The sequence below is a fragment of the Mixophyes fleayi genome, chromosome 2, assembly GCF_038048845.1.
Source record: "Mixophyes fleayi isolate aMixFle1 chromosome 2, aMixFle1.hap1, whole genome shotgun sequence".
Lineage (NCBI taxonomy): Eukaryota > Metazoa > Chordata > Amphibia > Anura > Limnodynastidae > Mixophyes > Mixophyes fleayi.
Genome location: NC_134403.1, coordinates 198,513,508 through 198,531,166, shown reverse-complemented (window position 1 = coordinate 198,531,166; position 17,659 = coordinate 198,513,508).

Sequence of the window (17,659 nt, the reverse complement as noted above, 5' to 3'; positions counted from 1 at the left end):
CGTATCCATGGATGTCCGTCTGAGATTGTGTCGGATAGAGGAGTACAATTCGTTTCCAGATTCTGGCGGGCCCTTTGTAAAACCTTGGGCATACGATTAGCACTCTCATCTTCTTACCATCCGCAATCTAACGGACAAACGGAACGAGTCAATCAAGATCTTGAGACCTTTATTAGGATGTTCTCTTCAGCCAACCAAGACAACTGGGTAGAATTGCTTCCTTGGGCTGAATTCGCCCATAACAACATGTACCATGAGTCATCATCCAAAACTCCATTCTTTGTGGTCTACGGTCACCATCCGTCTTTTCCGGAATTTCCTGCCCTCCCGCCCACCCAAGTTCCTGCTGTGGAGACTGCTTGTCAGACCTTCAAAAATATCTGGTCTCAGGTCAAAACCTGTTTAAAGAAGACATCTAACAAATATAAGTCTTTCGCAGATAAGAAGAGGCGGGCTATTCCACCACTAAAAATTGGAGATCGTGTCTGGTTATCCACCAAAAATATTCGTTTGAAGGTTCCATCTATGAAATTCGCCCCTCGTTTTATTGGTCCATATAGGATCATTCAAGTTATCAATCCAGTATGTGTTAAACTTCTTCTTCCTAAGAATCTTCGGATTTCCAATGCCTTCCATGTGTCCTTGCTCAAACCTCTCATCATCAACCGTTTCTCGACTCCTTCCTCAGCACCGCAGCCAGTTCAAGTTCATCAGGAGGAGGATTTCGAGATTACTGAGGTATTGGATGCAAAAATTTCGCGAGGAGTCCTCCGTTTCCTCGTTCATTGGAAGGGCTTTGGTCCTGAAGAGCGTTCATGGATCAAAGCTGAAGATCTTAATGCTCCTGCCCTTCTGAAGAAGTTTTATTCCAAAAATCCGGACAAGCCCGGTTCCAGGCGTTCTGTGCCCACCTTTAAAAGGGGGGGTACTGTCACTCACCGGACTGTGAGTGCTTCTTCCCGGACATTTAGGAACCGTGGCCGTCCTCCATTCTGAGGGACTGCGCATGCGCAGCCCTTTCCATACCTCCAGTGTATGTTCCTTTAACTAAATTGGCAGATCAGGCAACCTCCCTATATTAAGCACCTGTGGTCAACACCACGTTGCCTGATCTTGGAGTCTCATTTCCCATGAGTCTCTGAAGGTGTTCCTGTGTTTCCTTGTTTATTCAGCCCAGCTGATTCCTGTGGTTTCCAAACCACTTCTACCTCTGTGGTTTCCAAACCACTTCTACTACTGTGGTTCCCATACCACTTCTACCATCTACTGTATCATCGTGACTGTGAGCTGATTCCTATCCGCTGCCTCCGTGCACTACAGTCTTCTAATCACTTCAACTCTACCATGTATCATTGGGACTGTTGGCTGATGCCTATCCGCTGCCTCCGTGCACTACAGGCTTCAACCACATCCACTCACCTGTTCATGATTGTGACTGCCAGCTGATTCCTATCCGCTGCCTCCGTGCACTACAGTCTTCAACCTGCAACTCGTCTGTTTCATCATCGTGACTGCTAGCTGATTCCTATCCGCTGCCTCCGTGCACTACAGTCTTCAACCTGCAACCCGTCTGTGTTTCATCGTGACTGTTTAGCTGATTCCTATCCGCTGCCTCTGTGCGCTTCAGTCTTCAGTCCTTGTCAACTCTACCGTGTTTCCTTGAGTCTGCTGCCACTATTGCTACCCGCTACTCTCCGTGATCATCTGTTCCAGTTCAACTCTGCTCCGGTGTCCCATCGTTACTGCACCTGCTGGTTGCTATTGGTTACCTCCGTGTTCCCGCAGAGACCCGCTGCTGTTACTTCTCAGCGCTACTCATCCATCTACTGCTGATCCGCTCTCCACGCCTTCCTGTGTTCCCTGCTGGTCTACCTACCTGTGCGCTGCACCTGCTAGACCCCCGCTTCACCCATCCAGGGACTTGTATCCTGCTGGCCTCCTGCCCTTCAGGTATCTCTGCACTCCTGTCTGACTGCCTTCTCCTGAACCACGGTATGCATACTTCCCATTGACTGTGCTGTGTATTGCATACCTTGCTGGACTGTGTTGGTTCTCCTCTGGAGTGTACTATCCGCTGAGTCTATTGCCATCATTGACTGTGTTGGTTCTCCTCTGGAGTGTACTATCTGCTGACTCTACTGCCATCATTGACTGTGTTATCTCATGCCGGATTACTTCAAGAGATTTTCTATATTGGCAGTGTTGTTCAGTCATTTATACATTTATATTGTGCATATTACTGTGGATCAAAGTCAAGGTGCCCGTGTATATATTGTGTTGCAGTCTCTTCCCGTGCACCTCCTCACATATATATTCAGTGGTACAACTTGCTAGTGGCAGACCACTGACTCCTGTTTACAGTTTCACCTGTTCCAGTATCCTCTCACATAGCAGTGGTACAACTTGCTATCGCAGACCACTGACTACCTTCACGTGTCCTTTGTCCATACAGTTCCTCGTGTATTATTACCTCCATATTGCCAGTGCTGCTAGTCATAGACTGTCCTGAGCATCTCATCATCTGCTATTTCCTGTTCCGTGATCACCCTGCTACCAGAGTACCATATTACCACCTATACTGCTCTGGTAAGCCTATCACCTGGTGATCCCTGGGTAAAGACTCCTAGTGCCCGTGACAGTTTTAATGATTTTGCCCCCGACCTGCTACACTCGACAGGACGATTCAAGTCCATGTGGACCAAGCATAAAATGTTCAAAAGTTATTTTTAAAACTTGGAAAATCTGTTGAAAAAAGGTGCCAGAACTCCGTTCTGTGAGCTCTATGATGAAACAAAGCACTGGGTAAATGTATCAAGGTCCTATTTTTTCATAGTGTAAAAATCTCGGGTGATAACTCACGATTTTAGTCCCTAAGTCTGCAGATGTATTAAGCTATGATTTTTACTCTGATCTTCAAAATCGCTGGCCATCTCTGGTGATTTGATGGGATTTCAAACAATCCCATGTTTAGCTAACTTTCCCGTGTTTAGCAAACTCTCCTGTGTGTCCTAGCTGTGTGATTAGTAAACACATCACTGTTACACTGCCTGTCTATAGAGCCTGAGGTCTGGTGGCTGTCAAAAGTTTAAAAATAGATAAATGTTAAAAAAAATAAATAAAAAAAAAGTGTGGGGACCCCCCGTCCGACTACAATTAACCCTAGTGCTGCTAGACTACTGCTGGTTATGTGAAAATCTGGAAAAAAAATTGCGTTGGGTCCACCAAATTTTCACTTAACCAGCACTAGGCAAACCAGCCGGGGTGGTTGGCACTATAGCAGAGGGTCACACGTCAGGAGTCCCCCTGCCATATACTATACAACATCCACAGCCCAGGGGTGTAGAAAGAGCCTTAATGCTTTCAGCACTATGCTGGTTATCCCTAGATGGCGGCCCCTCTCGGGTTTTTTTTGCAGACCCCACTCCCTAGGGAATCCAGCCCATTGCTGAACAGCCTGGGGTTGGTTTGTCATTATGGCAGGGGGACCCCTGCGTGTGACTCTCTGCTATAGTGCCAACCACCACAGTTGGGTTGCCTAGTGTTGGTTACGTAAAAATCGGGGGAACCCCACACAAATTTTTTCACTATTTTTCACGTAACCAGCAGTAGTTGGGCAGCACTAGGGTTAATAGGGCTCGGACTAGACGACCCCACGCATTTTTTTTTTTTTTTTAACATTTATCTATTTTTAAACTTTTGACAGCCGCCGGACCTCCGGCTCTATAGACAGGACAGTGTAACAGTGATGTGCTCACTAATCACACAGCTAGGATGCAGCATGTTGTATCTAGCGATTTTTAAAGCAAACTTGGGAGAGTTTGCTTACTTGCAGCTTCATACATTTGAGACTTGTATAGCTAGAATAGCACAATCGGGACTTTAATCTCTATCGATTTTTGAAATAATGATTTTGACAGAAACACATCTCCAGTGATTTTACTTGAAAACTCAAGTTCATAAATCAGCGAGTTTCAACTCTCCAGAGAAAAATCGCTGGATTTTGAAAATCGCAGCTTGATACATTTACTCCTAGGAGTCTTAGGGAGAACAGAATGAAACCTATTCAACACCAAAGGCTTCAACAAACATATGTGGAAGGAGTTTGGAATTCGTAGATATGGAGGGAGTTTGAGTTTGTAAGCTACTGGACTGATGACTCGCTCTATGGGAAATGGACCAATGTAGCGAGAGGCAAACTTCATGGAAGGTACCTTAAGTCTCAGGTTGCGAGTGGAAAACCAGACTCTTTCCCCTGGATGCTTGACATTTGCGATGAGCAAATTTTTTGTAATTGGAGAAAGCCTTTAACGGGGAAGAACGATCTTCTTTCCATATTTTAGTGAACTGACGTATAGTATCATCAGCAGCAGAAGGAAGAGGCTGGAACTCAGGTGTTCTAGGATGAAGACCATAGACCGTGAAAAAGGGTATAGAACCAGAGGAGGACTGGAACTGATTATTGTGGGAGAATTCTGCCCAGAGTAAAAGTTCTTGCCAGTTGTCTTGTGAAGATGAGACAAATATGCAAAGAAAAGTTTCTAGCCCCTGATTCACCCTTTCAGTTTGGCCATTTGTTTGGGATAGGCAGACGAAAACTTGAGCTTCACTTGGAGAGCTGAACACAAAGACCGCCAGAACTTGGCCATGAACTGGACTCCACGATCGGAGATTATTTCTGAAGGTAAGCCATGGAATCTGAAAATCTCCTGAAAAAACAATTGAGCCAGTTTTAGAGTGTCGAGTGAGAGGGATAAAATGGGCCATCTTGGAGAACCTGGCAACTACAACACAGATGTTGTTGAACACATTAGAAACTGGTATATGTCACACTCTGCTCTACATGTACCTCTACCCGAGCCTCTAAACACTGTCACTTTAATTTCTTTTGCCAGTGCAGACTATTGGTCTTGGCCTGCATCTGTGATCCTTACACCTGTGTGCTGGCCAGTAGTGCTATTGGTCAGCATCCCTTTATTAGGGCCTTCCTTCCTTTCTTATATTGCTAGTTCTTCAAGTCATATCTGTTACTCTGATATCTCTGTTTGCATCCCTGTTCCACTACTCGTGGTAACGCTATGATCTACACCTGTTACCTGTTCCACAATCCGTGGTAAAGCTGCTGTGTGTCATCACTGCTGTTTGCTGGATTTCCTCAATCTCTGCATACTGTTCCACTGCTCGTGGTAAACGCTATGATCTACACCTGTTATCTGTTCCACAACTTGTGGTGAGCTGCTGTATTCTTCGCTGCTGTGTGGTCGTTGCTGCTGTTTGCTGGGTTTCTCAACTTATGCATGCCTGCTTTACTGCTTGTGGTAAAATGCTATGAACTACATATGTTCCTTGCTTGATCTACATTACTGACTTAGTTACCTCTTCCACTATCTGTGGTAAAGCTGCTATTCATCGCTGCTGTGAGTTCGTTACTACTGGATGCTGGACTGTTATGATCTCTGCATACCTGTTCCACGGCTTGTAGTAAATGCTATGATTTACATCTATTATCAATTTGGCTTGCATTGTTGATTACCGTTATCAGCTCTACAATCCGTATCAAGCTGTGTCCATCGTGGCTGAATATGTTTGGACTTTGTTGATTCTTGTGTTTCAAGATTACTACTATGGAGAATCTGATTATTGCATGTGGCAGCTTGTATTAATGAATGTTGCTGAAAGTCACTGTGAGGAAACGGGGTACTACTGGACTGAGAACTATGTAATCATCACCCGTTTCTCACGGTTTATTGTACTTTTTAATCCTTGGCCCAGTCTAAGTATATACACCAGAGCATTGGTGTATTATGTGTATTATTATTTCATGTTATTAGACACATTTTGCCCATACTATTACCTGTGATATTGTATGTAGTATAAATAGAAACAATATTGCCATACTGTGTGAAAATATCAGAACAACAGCAGTCATTTTGCTTGTGGTAGCTAATGTAATTACCATTTGTCTCAAATGTGTATTGTATGGGGTGCAGCTGAGATGAGGTTTGTTATCAGAACAATGTCTGAGTTAACTAGCTGGCAGCCCATGTTAATTAGCTAGGTCAACAGATAACCTGAGAGGTAATGAGGTTAGAACTTCTACTCATATGCAATGTGCCTCCACAGTAATATATTGGTTGAAATAGCATGGGGAAATGTATCAATATGTGTCAATATAAATGTAATTGTATCAAAAGGTATCACAGACTTATATTGTGTAACCCTGCTGATATCATGTGTCAAAAGTCTTATTGTTCCATGTAAGCGTGCAGTGTCATTCCTTGATGTACTATTGTAACCCCATGTGTAGTGTATCCAGCCAAAACAGCTAATTGAGTCAAGCCATTCTATTGTCTAATCAAGGTAACAGGGACAGTATGTCTAGCAGCTAAATTGTTGACTGGGAGGCCCCTTCTGTAAAGGGGAGGTTGGAGACATTTGACCCTATTTCCTGGGTACAGAGAAAATAAGATAGGGCGAGGAGAATGCCAGGGGGGATGCTAGTTTTGGAGGATCCTGGTGTAGAAGACATCAGTGAAAAGGACTCTGGGCCAGGCACTGTGGTGCCGCTGGAGGGAACCCTACCAGGACAGGGTTGGTGTGAGCTAGTAACCCAGGCTAGGAGACACCATAACTGTTTTGCTAAACGGTAGTGGTAATATTGCGGGAGGATAAGACCCTGAAAGGGACAGAGATTATGACTTTGGAGTGCTGACTGCAGGAGGCTGCTGGAGAATACGTGCTACCATTTACCCTGTAACTTGTGAACGTCTTGTGGTGTTGTGCTGTCGTAATAAAGTCTTATTTTGGATATATCTTGGTCTACCCGAGTGAGTTGAATCCCACAGAGGGTAACTTCCATCCCAGCTAAGGGTGGTATCCTCACATTTGGTGGCAAGCAGTGGGATCACTCGGCCCGGTGTTGCAAGAACCGGGAAGGCTGCAAGGGACGCAAGCGGTTGCAGTCCAAGGGCCTTGTAGGTACAGCACAGCACGGGCTACACAGCACCCAAAGGAAGCCTATCAGAGGAGTTGCAAGAAACGTGAGACATGATCAAGTATAACTCCCTAAAACTGGATGAACTCCGGGGATTATGCCAGACAAGGGAAATTGCTACTACCCAGGATGACTTCAGGCCACAACTAGTGGAAAAACTATGCAAATGGGACCTGTGCCTACTCGATAATGCGGGCAGGATGAAAATAGCAGAGGTCCCAGCAGTGGAAGGCACCCAAGTTGGGACTCATGTTGCAGAAATCCTGAAAGCCAAGGAGTTGTATGAGGACCAGGAGCAGCCAGTAAGGATTCAGGAGATTGCAGCTACAATACAAACATCCCCCACCCCAGGCCAGTCAGCAGTGCACAGTGGAAGCTATGACTATGGTCAGCTTCGTCAAGAGCTGCAGCACGTCCTCAGTCAGTGGATCCGGAGAAAAGGACTTGAGCTGGTAAAAGCAGGGCTGACTGAGATATTTCCCAGCCTTCAGGATTGGGTGGCAAAGTGTAACCCACAGTCCTGGGATAAAGCAGAAAAGGGGCAGAGTGAAGGCCAAAGGCGACCCAGCAGTCAAGGACAAGCAATACCACACTTGGGACAAGTCGGGAAGTGGTGCCTTCGATGTGAATACTGGGGACATCTTCAACAGCAGTGTCCCAGGAAAGGAGGTCAATTAGACCAATTCCCTCCCACGGGGGTTGTTGGCAGGAGCCACCCCCGGAAAAACAAACACTACCACCCTGATGCGCCAGAGGCGAGGGGGGTAAAGGCCACTTGCAATGCTGTGGCTGACATGAGGCAAACAACAGGAGGACGCCTTTACAGGCACTTGAAACCTGTATGGGTGGATGGCAGAAAAGCCCAAGGATTTAGAGACTGTGGGGCAGCCATCACCCTGGTACGCCCCGAGTTGGTGGATTCCAGAAGAATTATCCCCAACAAGTACTTTAAAATTAGGATGGAGGATGGACGATGGGCAGAGATTCCAACAGCCCAAGTCCAGTTGCATTGGGGCCATTGTAACAACCTGGTAGAAGTTGGAGTTATGGCAGGAATGTCCAATGAGGTGATTTTGAGCAATGATTTGGGGCAAGACCTCAGGAATTATTTTGTTGAAAAAGCCCATAGAAAGGTGAGCCCCAGGCAGAGGAAGAACAACCACTTCTACACGCCAGTAACTAACGGGTATCAGCAACCTTTCTTTACCATCTCCGGGCCTCTGAGGGTGAGTAGCCAAGACCATCCTGAGGGGGGGTTAGTCCTGGGGGAGGAGGATAAATCTAGACTGCAAGAAGCCCAGCTACTAGATCCAGATCTAGAAGGGATGCGGGCACTAGCAGATATGTCGTATAAGACTGGGGTGGTAGAGGATTGTGCTTGGTTGGATGGGTTACTGTATACGGTGTCCAGCCCAAATCATAAGTACAGGTTGGTAGTCCCACCCGAATATCGGGATCGGTTTATAGCTCAGGCCCATGGGGAAGGGGGTACCGATCACAGAGGAAAAAGGAGAACACGAGCCAGGCTCAGACAGCAGTTCATGTGGTTAGGTTTAGCGAGGGATGTAGACCGCTACATAGCCAACTGTGCAGACTGCAAGAATATGTTAGGGCATGGCTGCAACAGTGACATTCGGACACAGGAGGGGAAAAGGCAGCATAAAAAGCAGGACATTGATGACTGCGTGATGTTACTCTCAGTAGTCCCTGCAGGAGATAGTGTGCAGCAGGATTCCTGCAAGAACCCTGTGCATAAGCGGGTGCAGACTGGGGAAATGAGTAATCCCAGTGCAGAAGGGAACTGGGAAAGGGGGAGGCGTAGCCAGACAGGACCCCAGACAACCAGGGAAAGGCAGTCGGTAAGGCTCTTAGACAGCAGGGCTCAGAGTAGCTACTGGAGCAGGAGACCGAGACTTCCCGCAGAGGTTCTGGGAATTGATAGGTGCTGGCGGCTACAAGAATATAACAAGGTGCAGCAAGTGAACGCTGGAGGCTGCGCACAGCCCAGCAGGAAATTGGTTCATCTCGTGGGAAACCACATAAAACCTGCAGTAGTGTCTGCAGAAGAGACTGGGGCTCAAGTTTAAAAAGTAGGGGAGGAATGTGAGGAAACGGGGTACTACTGGACTGAGAACTATGTAATCATCACCCGTTTCTCACGGTTTATTGTACTTTTTAATCCTTGGCCCAGTCTAAGTATATACACCAGAGCATTGGTGTATTATGTGTATTATTATTTCATGTTATTAGACACATTTTGCCCATACTATTACCTGTGATATTGTATGTAGTATAAATAGAAACAATATTGCCATACTGTGTGAAAATATCAGAACAACAGCAGTCATTTTGCTTGTGGTAGCTAATGTAATTACCATTTGTCTCAAATGTGTATTGTATGGGGTGCAGCTGAGATGAGGTTTGTTATCAGAACAATGTCTGAGTTAACTAGCTGGCAGCCCATGTTAATTAGCTAGGTCAACAGATAACCTGAGAGGTAATGAGGTTAGAACTTCTACTCATATGCAATGTGCCTCCACAGTAATATATTGGTTGAAATAGCATGGGGAAATGTATCAATATGTGTCAATATAAATGTAATTGTATCAAAAGGTATCACAGACTTATATTGTGTAACCCTGCTGATATCATGTGTCAAAAGTCTTATTGTTCCATGTAAGCGTGCAGTGTCATTCCTTGATGTACTATTGTAACCCCATGTGTAGTGTATCCAGCCAAAACAGCTAATTGAGTCAAGCCATTCTATTGTCTAATCAAGGTAACAGGGACAGTATGTCTAGCAGCTAAATTGTTGACTGGGAGGCCCCTTCTGTAAAGGGGAGGTTGGAGACATTTGACCCTATTTCCTGGGTACAGAGAAAATAAGATAGGGCGAGGAGAATGCCAGGGGGGATGCTAGTTTTGGAGGATCCTGGTGTAGAAGACATCAGTGAAAAGGACTCTGGGCCAGGCACTGTGGTGCCGCTGGAGGGAACCCTACCAGGACAGAGTTGGTGTGAGCTAGTAACCCAGGCTAGGAGACACCATAACTGTTTTGCTAAACGGTAGTGGTAATATTGCGGGAGGATAAGACCCTGAAAGGGACAGAGATTATGACTTTGGAGTGCTGACTGCAGGAGGCTGCTGGAGAATACGTGCTACCATTTACCCTGTAACTTGTGAACGTCTTGTGGTGTTGTGCTGTCGTAATAAAGTCTTATTTTGGATATATCTTGGTCTACCCGAGTGAGTTGAATCCCACAGAGGGTAACTTCCATCCCAGCTAAGGGTGGTATCCTCACAGTCACTATTCCTGCATGCTTTTGTGATCATCATTTGCAACATACTCAAGTCTGCATTGAACTCTTGTACGAAAGTTTTATAATAAAAATGGTAATCTTTGTTACCACCATTTGATGTCTGAATTGGATAATTCTCCTGCCATATAATTCGTTCTCAGCTGTCACATTGGGAGCTTTCCTGAAGGGCCACAACCTGCAAGGTGAGAGCCGCAGAAGCCCATATTCCCTTGCGGGAATCCCAGGTGAATAGCTCTCACTCCGCGACTGTAGGGAAGTTTTAGTCAATACTCTTTGTGACAGCAGGATCTCACTCCATAGTCCATAGAAATATGTGTCTGGGGTTGGTGAGAAATAGACAATGGTTGAAGTTGGCCGGCAGGTGTCTGATGAGATATTTTATGCTGGGCACACCTGGAACAGGAAGCTATGAATTCTTGGATGTCCTGATGGCCACCAATAGGACCTTTGGACAAATTTGAGAGACTTTTGAATTCCAGAATGTCTGGAGAATCGGGAGACATGAGCCCATTGAAGCAATTTCTTGCGAAGTGCTGGAGCTATGAAAATTTTTCCCAGAGGTGGGGTAGGAACAACATTGGTGGGACTTTATGGGTGAGTCAAAGATCCTCATCTTGAACCATGGAACAAGAAAGGGCATCGGCCTTACAATTCTGGGATCCTGGCCGGTAGGATACCTTGAAGTCAAACCTGGAAAAGAACAAGGCCCATCTAGATTGTTTAGGATTGAGAAACTGGGCTGACTTTATATACATAAGGTTTTTATGATTTGTGAAGACGGGATGGGATATTTAGTACCTTCCAACAAATGTTTCCATTCCTCCAAAGTAAACTTAATAGCTAATAATTCTTGATCTCCTATAGAGTAGTTTTTCTCTGCCGGCAGAAATTTGCCAGAAAAATAGCCACAGGGATGAAGATATCCATCTTTGTAACGCTGGGATAAAACAGCATCTACACCTACTGCAGAGGCATCCACTTCCAGGATAAATGGCAGGGATAAATCAGGCTGGCGAAGAACTAGAGCAGAAATGAAAAGTTGTTTGATGCAATGGAATGCTGCTTTAGCTTCTTCGGACCAATTGGAGGGATCAGACCCCTTTTTGGTAAGGATTGTGATGGGAGCCACCTGAGTGGAGAAATTTCTAATTCATTTTGTGTAATAGTTCGCAAAACCCAGAAAGCGTTGAACCGCCTTGAGAGTGGTTGGAAGAGGCCAGTTGAGAATCACCTTGAGCTTCTCTGGGTCCATCTGTAAGACAGTATCAGAAATAATGTAACCTAAAAAAGGAGATGGATGGTACCTCAAAGGTGCATTTCTCCAATTTACAAAACAGTTGGTTGGTACAGAGGTGTGATTCCAGATTATTGGAGAAGTTAAGAATGTCGTCCAAGTAAACAACAACTGTTTTGAGGTTATGGAAAATTTAATTGACCTAATGCTGGAATACCACTGGGGCATTACTCCGAATGGCATGACAAGGTACTCGTAGTGCCCGTCACAAGTGTTAAAAGCGGTCTTCCATTCATCCCCTTCATGAATTCTAATTAAGTTGTAAGCCCCTCTCTAATTATTTTGGTAAAGATGGCTGGTGGCACCTCTGACATGATCAAACAGTTCTGTGATAAGGGGCAAAAGGATAATGATTTTTAATGGCAATATAGTTCAAACCTCTATAGTCAATGCACAAAAAAAGAAAAATGCTCTGGCAGGTGAGGAAGATGGATGGATAAACCCCTTCTCAAGATTCTCCTAGATATATTCAGACATTGACTTAGTCTCAGGGAGAGAGAGCAGGTAGGTATGCCCCCTAGGAGGTATGTTCCCTGGTATCAAATCTATAGGACAATCCCACTCTCTATGTCATGGTAAGGAGTCAGCACCAGCTTTACTGAAGACATCGGGGAAGTCCCTGTAAGGTAAGGGTGGAAGCTCTTGACCAGAGGAGAGTGTGGACCGAAGTGGTATAACACGCTGGAGGCAGGAGTCCTTACACAATACACCCCAGGATGTAATCTGAGATGCAGTCCAATCAATCTGGGGGTTATGTAACCAGAGCCAAGGTAAACCTAGGACTAAAGAATTACATTGGCAACAGATAAGGGCTTCAGGAAGTCCTTTTATAGTAGTTGAGGAGACTGCAGTCAGCTGGGCAGAAGCAGCACTTTGAGTTGCTGAGATGGTTCAGGTGACCATATCCACGATGGCAGCTCCCAGGAACAGGTTTTGGAGGGAAACCTGAAGTGGAGGCTACTATGCAATGATTGGCTGGGAGGAATCATGTGACCGAATCCAAGATGGTAGCACCCATACCCTGATTCTGGATGGATTCCTGGAGTGGAGACAGACTGGGCAGCATCTTGCAGAGAGATCTGAAAGTAGGCAGAGCCTGAAGACCGCAGGGACAGCTTGGATAGACAGCGGAGAGGTTATTGTGTTGCATTTGTACATAAAATGCATTTTTACAGTTGTGGATCTCAAACACGTGTTCTAGCATGCATATGAGACCATCATCACTATAAATCATCACTATAAATCCGCACTGACACTTGCTCTGTAGGTGATGCAAGTGATACGACAAAAAATTGCGTTTAGCCAGTTTGTCTGGCTTTGAAATATCACCTACACAGACCATTGCTTGGCTAGGCTGCCTCCCAGTACAGTTGCCTCTTGTAATTAACATATTTTAATTACAATCACATCCTTTACTGAGACCGCTTACCTTTTGGGGTGAACTTTTCACTAACAGACATACGCAGGAGTATATTTATTAAACTGCGGGTTTGAAAAACTGGAGATGTTGCCAATAGCGACCTATCAGATTCTAGTTATCATTTATTTAGTACATTATACAAAATGACAGCTAGAATATTTATGCTATAGGCAACATCACCACTTTTTCAAACCTCAGTTTAGTAAATATAACCCACATCTTTTTCTGGCTCTTGCTGTTGAGATGGGAACATCTAGGCACATCAGTCTTTTCCTACTACACCACATGGAATCAGGCCCAGAGATATTCACAATAAGGCTAAGCAGGGCTGGATTAAGGGAAGGGAGGCCCCCGGGCTAATGGTACTGTGAGGGCCCCCCCCCCATGAGCTTACCTCCTTCCGTTGTTCAACTCCCTGTAGTTCTACCGCAGCGTGCTGTAATCTCCTTACTGAGGAGATCTCGTGAGAGTGAGACTATGACTCATAGTCTCACTCTCACGAGATCTCCTCAGTAAGGAGATTACTGCGCACCGCGTAAGTACTACAGTGACAGCAGGAAGCTAACAGCATAACATTTGCTGATAGCTGACTGCCATTCTCCTTAAACAGGTGACAGTCGGAGCCAGGGGGGAGGGACACCCCCGATCCGATGAATGCTGGCGGGCCTCCCAGCTGCCTGAGGCCCCTGGGTTGTAGCCCCTGTAGCCCTATTGTTAATCCGGCTCAGGGGCGGATCTAGACAATTGCTTTACCCGGGGCGATTTTAGGGGGGCGATTTAGGCCCGCCCCCTTTCCGATTTCTAAGGCTGCCGGCGGCTGCACACTATGTGCAGGTCCGCTCGGCAGTGACAGTGTGCTGCCCCGCTGCTCTGATTGTGTTTAAAACACAATCAGAACAGCCGGGCAGCACACTGTCACTGCGGAACGGACCTGCACAGTGTGCAGCTGTAGGCAGCAAGCCCCTGCTAGGGGGGGCGATTGCCCTGAAGGCCCCCCCTGGATCCGCCACTGATCTGGCTCTGAGGGTAAGTAGATAAAACTGTAACTGTTGAAACATATAACATAGGAGACTGTTTTATGTTAGTTGTTTGTGATGTAGTTAGTAAGATTGTAAGGTAGACTTAATGGAAGTAAATGAAATGCATAGAAAAACAGTGTGTGGTTTTGGAATTTGAAGTTAATAGGAGTTTAATTGTGCCTTTACTACTAAAACAGTGCTGTATGCAATTTAGTGTAAATGGTAGTAATGTGCATGAGAGTTTACTGAGATATTTCAATTTAGATGGCGTTGGAAAGTGAAGGAAATGATTCATACATAGCAAGAGATATGATTGTATGGGAGGTGACTTGGGAAAGATAGTTTAAGGGAGAAAATAATTGTTATGTAGATGGGAAATATACTGACATGGAAAAAGTATTTCAGTTCTGGTGTTGTTATAGCTGCTAGGACTTGTTATACATTGTGCGTTAAGGGTTTGGAAAGTGAAGAAATGGATTGTTACATAGTAAGTGATAGGATTGTATTGCATGGAAATTGTAAACAGTGTAAGTGCATATACTGTTTTGTTAAAGAATATAGCTAAGATCAGGGGGTAAATGTATGAATGTACGATTTCTGCAAGTCGCCGGAAATCGGCGACTTTGCAGGTAAAATTTAAATCGGCGATGGCTTGTAAAGGCAAGTTTGTGGTGCTTTGTTCAGTGTCATGCTGTCTGATCTATCATCCATATTGCATCCCCCCACTTGCAATTAACATATACACACACACACTGAAATCTTAATCATAAACACATACAGAACTACTAGGTAACTTAGATAAGAAAGGCACATTTATACATAGATAAAATAGCTGAAGTAGGCAATGCAGTATATTTTATGTAAGTTTATTATGCTTTCTATAAACTTACGACTGTTACACATGAAAATATCTGTTGTTAATAAGAATACACATTATCTCAAATGAGCAAACAAAGAAATAAGAACTGGTTTTAAACTAACCTACTGTGACAGAATGGACCTCCTATGCCATCCTCTCTGTTGTGTTGCTAGGGACTTGCATTGGTCCCCTTTCTCCCAAATGCACCCTCTAACCGCAGTAGGAGATGCCACCACTGGACTCCTTTGCAGCATACATAACTGCATCCTTCTGGGTAACTTTCGCTGCTAGTGTACCCTTGTGCTGGTACACTTGGACTGGTACCCCTGAACTCTTTCCTTCAGATCAGGCTTGCTGTGGATGGTTCCCCCTGGCCTATCACACTGGCAGAAGCTGCAGGTAGCGGGCAAAACGTTGGTACTGGAATGGTGGGTCCCATCCTCAGAACAGCCGGATAACGGATTAGATTGGTCTAATCTGTGGTCACAGGAATTAAAGCAGGTAAGTAGGCGTCAAGGCAGGTTCCTTAAGCAGTTATGTTTATTAGCTCAGGAAGCCCTGAAAAGGACAGTTACATACACTAGTCTGAGGTACTAGTGATATCCAGAAAGGTACAGATGGAATAATACATTTCAGTGTAACACAGGACTCTTTAAATACAGTTTTGGGACACTAGCTTGACAAGAGGTAATTCAGCCTCCTGCCCCTTTAACCATTCTGGACTGATTCATGCAGCCTGCACGTGAATCAGTCCACAGGGGTTAACACATTTTAACATTGAAGATACTGGCAGGGGGGAATGTTCTTCCCACCTGTCCATGAGCTGCCAGGTAAAAGGGGGCTCAGTCCACTCTCGTCTCTAATTTTTTAGAATTAGACTAAATGTTCCACAACAGCATGTTAGATAAGGTTTATGACAAAGCAAATGCTATGACGGTGGACATGTCTTGTGTTTCATATAGATAATGTATGCATCAAAGCAATATTGTTCATAATTCATACTTGTATAGAACTCTGTATTTAGAAGCAGTACATGTGCGAGAATTTATGATCTGCTGATTAAACCTAAAATTATGTTTCTGGATGTACCAAAGAAAAGACATTTCATTTATAATAAACCCTCACTGGAAATGTGTATTGAAATGTCATAAAGAATGTCATTAGCATATTCACAAACCAGGCATGGTAACCTCACAAGGATGGGAGTGGTAGGTGGAAACCTTTGTTGTCAGAACTAAGGGGATCAGTCGTTTATTGAAGTTCTGTCTGTTCTTCCTTTCCTCAGGAAAGAGATTACATGAAATTATGTGTGTTTTTAGACTTGTATATTTTAAATAAACTGTTTTTTTTTTTTTTTACTGTGTTATTTTATTATTATTATATACATTAAGCAGTGACACTTTAAACTATTTAATATCATTCTGTCTTTGTGTTGTTAAGAACTCACATGCTAGATAGCTTGGTTATTATAATGCTACATAAATGAAATACAGGGGATTGTTTGGTTTACGATAACTCTGGTTAATTTTCTCTTATAGTGGAATATAAGGCAGATGTCACAATATACTGTTTTGCAAGATGGATAGACCAGAGTGGCTGGAGACCACTGACACGCAGTACTAAGTCTCTGTGCCAAACTGCATAATGATGTATTCTAAACAATATAAGCAAAGAGTAAAAGGCAGATTTGGTTCAAAGAAAAGGAGCTGGTCTGAAATTATGATCGGTTCTATAGTCACATTGTCTACAACACAGGTATTATTCAATTCCAATATACATAATGCATAGATAGGCATATAAACTGGAATCAGATGCTGGCTTGAATGAGATTCAATTATCTGGCAATGGCATGCTCTCATTGACAGATATTTATAGCCGCAGGTATGCACCTGTAATAACGTTACCGCCCATTCAGTAAATAATCATCTCTGCATTCTGATACAAGCCCCCAATCAGTGCAGACAATGCTAATCATGCTCCACATTATACCTCCCACAGCCTAGACACCAATAGAGCAAATTAATTTGAGTTGTATCTCTTAAAAAGTCTTTTGAATAAAGTAGTCCTCGACATATAAAGGACTGTATGCCACCAGACACTAATACAATACTGTGTAACAGCAGCGAAAAAACTTCCGCTAAGTATTAGCTCTAAAATCAAATCTTGTTGGTGACTGTTAATAGAGGGAGAGGTATAATTAAAAGGGTGTTAATCATTTTTAGCCAGACTAGGTAGTTTTGTTGTGATTAACCCTTTGTCCTACACACATCACACAGGCCCAGGTGAGTGCTGGATATGGCTGTTTCCTTGAAAATAATTTGTTTGGTTTTGTCCAAATTAAGTTAATGGATTTTTTGTCAACAGTGTGATTAAGGTATTAGTGTTGCAGGGACAGTAAGGTATACATCTACCTATTAAGGTATTACTAGTGAAGGTGCAAATGTGTTTATTGGTTCTAAGTGGGGCAGTCACATAAAACAGGCTGTGGTAATACATGAAGGAACTGATTTAAGAAAAATAATAAATTTAATCACAATAAAATAAACATATTTAATACATTTCTCTCATACTATGAGTGTACTTTATTAACAACATAATCATTTTATAATGCAGTGTGCCAAGAATAACAGTATATCATGAAAATCCTCATTAATGACCAGCACATAATAAAGAGCCCCAATGCTGATCAGTATACCATATAGAATTGTCTCTGACTACACCAGTGATGAGCAACAGGTGGCCTTCTGAGCCTTCAC